Here is a 7,041-nt window from a genome sequence, read left to right on the forward strand (position 1 = left end):
CCTCTGAGAGCCAAGCTTCATGGGCTGAGGGTCTCTGGGAAGGCTCTCCCCAGAAGCTGGAAGGCAAGTTCTCCATAGAAATAGGGGTTCTGGGAATCTTCAGTTATGACTGTGGGAATAAGAGAAGGGCAACCTGAGCCCATTTGTACCCAGCTTTGGGCCAGGCTGGGATGCACAGTGAGCAGGGTGAGCCTTGGCAAAATCCATGCTTTCCCTGATTGTTTTGTCCATTTGTTAAAAAAGAGGGATGACCCCTACCTACTTCACCCAAAACCATCCTTGAACATATTCCTGGGGCTTGGAGGTGGAAATCCCAGGAGAAGCTGAAGAGGCCAGAAGGAGACCAATCCACTTTTTGGTCAAAATGAGGCTGGAAACATGGGAGAACAACTTCACCATAAGAGCTACAAACATTTCATCACCAGGCTGAGTGGCTGGACTAGAGCTTTAACACTTAATTTATTTAAGGAAATGCCAAAGTTAATACCAATCTAAGTAAAGTACAAGAGACAAAGATGTGTCCCATGATAAAAACCCTTCTACCCTGACCCATTCCACATTACTACTAATGATTGGAAAGACATAGTGTATGTATTTGTGTTCTTTCTGTCTTTCTCCTTCCCTCCCTCTTTTACTTGTTCTCTGTCGCTCTGTCTCTCTGTCTCTCTCTCTCCTCTCTCTCTCTCTCTCTCTCTCTCTCTCTCTCTCTCTCTCTCTCTCTCTCTCTCTCTCTCCCTCCTCCCTGCCTCCCTCTCTCTCTCTCTCTCTCTCTCTCTCTCTCTCTCTCTCTCTCTCTCTCTCTCTCTCTCTCCCTCCCACACACACATATACACAAGCACTGCTCATGCTATCATTTGTTATAGCACTTTCTTTTCCATATAGCTTATTGAAACCCAGCTGCCACTTTTTCTTTTTATTAGTTTTGCTGATTTTACTCTGTATTCATATCCTTAAGTCTTCCCAAATTTCTCTAAAACCTTCATATTTATCATTTCTTATACCCCAGTAATATTCTATTAGTCTCTGGTAGAAGTAGTCAGCTAGGTAGCACAGTGGATAGAGCACTGAGCCTAAAGTCAGGATAAATCCAGGTTCAAATCCAGTCTCACACACTGAACAGCTCTGAGAGATCCTAGGCAAATCACTTAACATATGCCTGCCTCAGTTTACTCAACTGTAAAATCGGAAGGAGAAAAGCACCTACTGCCTGGTTTTGCTGTGAAGATCACGTGAGACCATATTTGTAAAGTCCTTTACAAACCTGAAAAGACTTTAGAAATGGTAACTATTACCTATTATTACATTCACCACAAAGTTTCTCAAGCTTTCCTGGAAAGTAGCTACCACATTAATATTGAGGCCCACATATCTTCAGAGGGGATGGGGTAACCTTGTTCAGAAGGCTATGAAGCATAAAGTTTGACACAAAGATTGAGTGTAAAAATATCGGATGAAAATAATTTCCAGACCTCAACTCCATCCACTAAGATTCAGAGGTGGACAGCCTAAGGCCTGGAGGTCACCTGCGGCCCTGATTGAACCCAAACTTTTGTTCTGTGAAGTTTGGATTCAGTTGAAGGGCCACAGTTGAGGACCTAGAGGGCCACATGTACTCTGGAGGCTGCAGGTTCCCCACCCCTGCTGGGTAATCCAAGAACACCTCTGTCTGGGGCTTCCTTTCCTCAAAGGGTAATCAAATCCATCCCTTATCTCCCAGGGCTGCTGGCAATCTCATAGAGGCACCATGTAGCCAAATCTACATGCTGTATAGACATGTTGACCATCTATAGTACATTTATATCTACATACATATGTATTTTTATGCAAATATTTGCACACGTGTAGATAAACTTGTAGAGCACCTAGGTGGCGCAATAGAAAGATTGCCAGCAATCAGGAAGGCTTGAGTTCCAATCGTCTCTCAGAAACTTACTAGCTTTGTGCCCTTGGGCAAGTCATTTAATGTTTTTACCTGAGTTTCCTCATATATCAAATAAGCTGGAGAGAGAAATGGCAAATCAGTCCATTATCTTGGCGAAGAACATCCCCAACAGGGTCATGAAGAGTCATACATGACTGAACAAATATAACAGCAGAGGTACAAGAAAAAAGATTCTTTTATTGTGTTTCAATCACATTTGACTCTCTGTGACTCCATTTAAAGTTTTCTGACCAAGATAGTAGAGTGCTTTGCCATTTCCTTCTCCAGCTCATTTGATAGATGAGGAAACTGAGGGTTAAGTCACTTGTCCAGGGTCACACAACTTGTAATTGTCTAAGGTTAGATTTGGAGTCTGGAAGGGGAGCCTTCCTGACGCCAGTCCCAGCACTCTGTTCACTGTGTGATCTAGCTACCCTAGGAAAAGAAAAAACCGGATTATATGACTTAAAACTTAACATAGTTTCATCGTGAACACTTACTACTTTGTTTCAATTTCTACCTCTGTGGCCATAGACTGTATGTAGAGAACTATGTGAGTATTTAGGTATTTGAATGTATGGAGAGAATGGGAGTATTTACATGTGAATTAATTCACCATATTCATAAGAATGAGTTGTCATATATTCTTTGCCTATTCATATATTCTCTGTATCTTGCTATATATTTGTGTATATATATGTATGTGTATATATATGTATGTGTATATATATGTATGTGTATATATATATGTATGTGTATATATATGTATGTGTATATATATGTATGTGTATATACAAATATATACACATATGTATGAAAACATACGTGTTAATGTAGAATTACTAGACGGTGCTGCAGGCTTTTCACGTTGGGGCCTCCTGACTCACCAAAGTGAACATCCATGTTACTTGCCATCGGCTCTCACTGGGGGGTCCACCTTGCCCAGATTCAGTTCTGCTTGACTTTTGGCTCCCTGTCCACACCTCTGGGCTGGGAGTGAGGATTTGAGGAGCAAGAGAATCCTGGGGGATGAGAAATGTACCCAATGGTCACCTGAGGTTCAGAGGCTTGAGCAGCTGCCAAGAGAGGCCACCAAAGTGATATCCCAGACCCTTGGACCCTTCAGAAAAGGGAGAGAAATGGTTCTCAGTTGGACACTAAGGAACTTTTGCCTTCTACCTCCATGGGCTCTGAGGGTAACCTCACCTGTGTGCAATGGGGCTCTTTCTAGTTCTCATTTGGCCTATGGACTTAGAGCAAAGTAGAATTTTGTGACTGGGGAATACCCCAAAGTAAAACATTAGAGGAGCAGGGTCTTCTCAGCCAGAGAAGGTGGTTGGGTGTGGAAGGCAGGGGTAGGGGGGATTGGGTCCAAATGGGCTTTCAGATTTAGGTAAGATGGAGAGCTAAAAGAGATCTCAGAGGTCATTTGACCAACCTCCTCTTTTGAGAAAAAGTGTGTCTGAGGTCAAGAGGAGGCCAGGGACATGTCCAAGGTCACAGAGCCAATGAGGGCAGACCCAGGCCTTGAACCCAGATCTCTCTTGCCTGCCAGGCTAGCTGGCTTCCAGCTTGGCCTCTCCTTCCTCTGACAGCTAAGCTTCATGAGCCCAATGTCCCTGAAAAGGGTCTCCCCAGAATTCAGTGGGCATGTTCCGCATAGCCCTGACGTTTGGGATGTTTTAAATCATTACTGTGGGATTAAGTAAAAAGCACCTGTTCCCCCTCAGCTTTGGGCCGGCCTGGGGCACACACTTAACAGAGTGAGGCTAAGCAAATCCCATGACTTCTGTGAAACACTTTCTTCAACTTCTGAAATAAGGGTGATGACCCCCACCTGCTTCACTCAGAGTCCTAATTGAACATTATCCTGGGGCTTGCAAGAATGAGTCTTGGCAAGGTCCCTGTTTCCTGCTCCCAGAGAAATCCTGGTCTAGTGAGGGAAAAGGTGTGCCTTGGACATTCCCAGTGTGTTAATGGTGGTAAAGCCTTGGCCTAAAGAGACAAGCCTTGGAGAGGCAGGGGTCAACTGCTGCTTGGTGGAGGTGGGCTGGGTGGCAGTTGGGCTTTCATTGAGGGGAAGGAAGGTGGAGGTTATCCATAGAATGGAGCAGAGTATTTTCAGCTGTGAAAAGGGACCTCCTTGGGCTGCAGAAGGGGGTCTCTGGGATTCAGGGTGGGAAAGGAAGCAGAATAACCCCTGAGCAGAGCTCAGATGCCCTTTCCTTTCATCCCAGGGCAGCTCAGTGGGGTTCTGCCTACCAGGAAAAGGGGGCTTCTCTCCCACCCTTCCTAGATCAGCCTCATGCACATCTATCAATAAAATAGTCCCCTTATGCAAACAGCCTGAAGAGGCCAGAAGCAGGAGCAAAATCCAATTCTTTGTCAAAATGGGGCCAGAAATATAGGAGAGCAACTTCACTAGGAGGGGTATGAACACTTCTTCAATAGGCTCAAAGAGATTGGAGCAAATATTTTAGTTAATAGAAATCTAAAGGAAGGCACAATACAGAAAAATGTGGCCTCCATGAAACAAGCTCCAATATTATCTAATTCAGGGTGTTAGGAGTGATTGAACCTGGAGGAATGGAATTTGGAAGAGAAACACACAACATACACATGTGTGCGTGCGCACACACACACACACACACACAGACTCCTACAGTTGTGTACCCTAACACTCATGTACCTGCAGTAAAATAATTTCATAAATTTTCTTTGTTTGGTGAGGCAATTGGGGTTCAGTGACTTGCCTAGGGTCACACAGCTAGTTATGTGTCTGTTGCCAGATTTGAACTCAGGTCCTACTGACTCCAGGACCAGTGCTCTATCCACTGCAGTACCTAGCTGCCCCCAAGAAACAATTTTAATAGATATCAGTTAAGACTCTTGGGGGCAGCTAGGTGGCACAGTGGATAGAGCCCCAGCTGGCAGCTGCAGATACCTGTAGAGGCAGTGGGGGAGGGGAAAGAGCAAGAGAAAGTGTTTGGAAGAAAGAGAGAGGGAGAGGGCCCCGAGGGAGGGCAGAAAATGACATCAATAGTGTGTGACTGGGATGGATGCTGTTTCCATGGAAACGGGTGAGCAGGGTACCTGACGGGGCGAGCTGAGGGAGCAGATTGGTTGGAGGACGACCGGCTCATCAAGGTGCGCGCTGACGTCACCGGCCGAGACTCAGCTCCCATTGGCTGTAACCTGAGGACCAGGATGCCTTGGAGTGGGGATCTGAGAGGGCAGAGAGGGCAGTGCACTTGCCCAAAGCCCACCTGAGGTTCTTTCTATTGTGCATGGGAGAAAAGGGCCAGAAAACATCAGGCCCAGACCCCAGGACGCCTGCCCATCGTAGGGAAACAGTTCCAAACGGTAACTTTCCGAGCCTTCTCTTTCCAGTCCCTGTGGCTTTGGGTGTGACAGTAACTGTAACTGTGAGGTGAGGGGTGGGGGCACCTCTGGTTCAGGAGGCAAGTCCAGGAAGAATTATTGGATTTCTTCCAGTTTTTAGGCTTAGAATAAGGGCAGAGCTTGCTGATGGGGAGCTTTCCCAAGGGAAAACATTAAACTAGGATGGTCTTCTCCAGTGGGCAGTGAGGGGCAATTGGCTAACATTGATGGATGGGTGTGGATGTGGGGATAGAGTCTGAATGCACTTACAGGTGTGGACAGGTTTTATGACTAAAAGAGACCCCAGAGCTCATCTGATCCAACCTCCTGATTTAGAGAAAACATAACTGAGATCAAGAGAAGGACAGGGACATGGCCAAGATCATACAACCAGTAAAAGCCAGAGGCAGACCTTAAGTCCAGCCTCCACCTCTTCCTCCTCTGAGAACCAAGCATCATGGGCTGAGGATCCCCGGAAGGCACTCCGCAGAAGCCTCTGGGCAGGTTTCCCAAGAACTAGGGGGTTCAGTTATGACTGTGAGCTTCAGGGAAGGGCAAACAGAACCTGCCTGTTCCCAACTTTGGGCCAGTCTGGGAAACACAGTGAGCAGGGTGAGCCCTAGTAAAATCCATGACTTCCCTAAATGTTGTGTTTATTTCTGAAGTAAGGGGGATGACCCCTAGCTGCTTCACCCAGAACCCTCCTTGAACATCTTCCTGGGGCTTCAGGTGAGAGCCCAGGAGAGGGTGAAGAGGCCAGAAGCAGGAATAAGATCCAATTGTTGGTCAATATGAGGCCAGAAATATAGGTGAGAGATATAAGGAAGATCTTTGTTCCCATACATTTGGAGCAAATATCTAGAGAAGTAACTAAATAAAACAGAATACAGCAGGTCTCATGTTTTGCTGATAGAAGTTAATCAGAACAAAAGATTCCATAAAATTGAAACAAGGGCTAAAAGTAACTAGGTAACATAGGATAAAGCGGGTCTTATCTTGTTTTGCTGATACACGTTAGTAAGTAGGACAAGGTTAAGCTTTGCTTGGAGGGCACATGCTTATTAGACATAAATATTAGCTTCTGCAATTCCAGGAGGGGCTAAGGCACCATTTTCTGAACATGGGATGTGTGAAGAAGGAGGAATGACGTGTCAAGGATTAGATGTGTAATAGGCATACCAGAAAGTTGCATACTCTGCAGTACTCAGCCAGTGAGAAAACGAGGAGGGACTTTGCTGCCAGGAATAGAGATATATAGTGAACTCCTACTTTGGTACAATGTGTCCACAGGACACCTGGGGTTGCAACTGCATAATAAATTGGGGTTTTAACTTCATCCCTCTTGGGTCCAAATGAGTTATTTCTCACCTAGTGGAACAACTTCACGAACAGAGGTATACACACTTTGTCACCAGGCTGTGACTGGATAGGACCACATTATCACTTTATTTAAGCAAATAGCAAAGTTAATGCCCATTTAAGGAAAATACAAGAGACAAAGCTGTGTCCCATTAAAAAAAAAAAACCTTCCAACCTGACCCATTCCACATTATGATTAATGAATGGAAAGAAGTTGGGCATTGAGAAAAGGACACACATTCTTACTTTGTGTCTTTCTCCTCCCTTCCCTCTTTCACTTTTCTTCTTCTTCTTCTTCTTCTTCTTCTTCTTCTTCTTCTTCTTCTTCTTCTTCTTCTTCTTCTTCTTCTTCTTCTTCTTCTCTCTCTCTCTCTCTCTCT

At 45.1% G+C, this 7,041-nt stretch overlaps 1 pseudogene; it reads right to left on the reverse strand.

Annotated features, from left to right (window-relative positions):
- LOC110203158 (proline-rich protein PRCC-like) overlaps positions 1–5,106 on the reverse strand; it is a 69,269-nt pseudogene extending 64,163 nt beyond the window's left edge.
- Between the last annotated feature and the right edge of the window lie 1,935 nt (positions 5,107–7,041).

The sequence above is a fragment of the Phascolarctos cinereus genome, unplaced genomic scaffold, assembly GCF_003287225.1.
Source record: "Phascolarctos cinereus isolate Bilbo 61053 unplaced genomic scaffold, phaCin_HiC Scaffold_8;HRSCAF=390, whole genome shotgun sequence".
Classification (NCBI taxonomy): Eukaryota; Metazoa; Chordata; class Mammalia; order Diprotodontia; family Phascolarctidae; genus Phascolarctos; species Phascolarctos cinereus.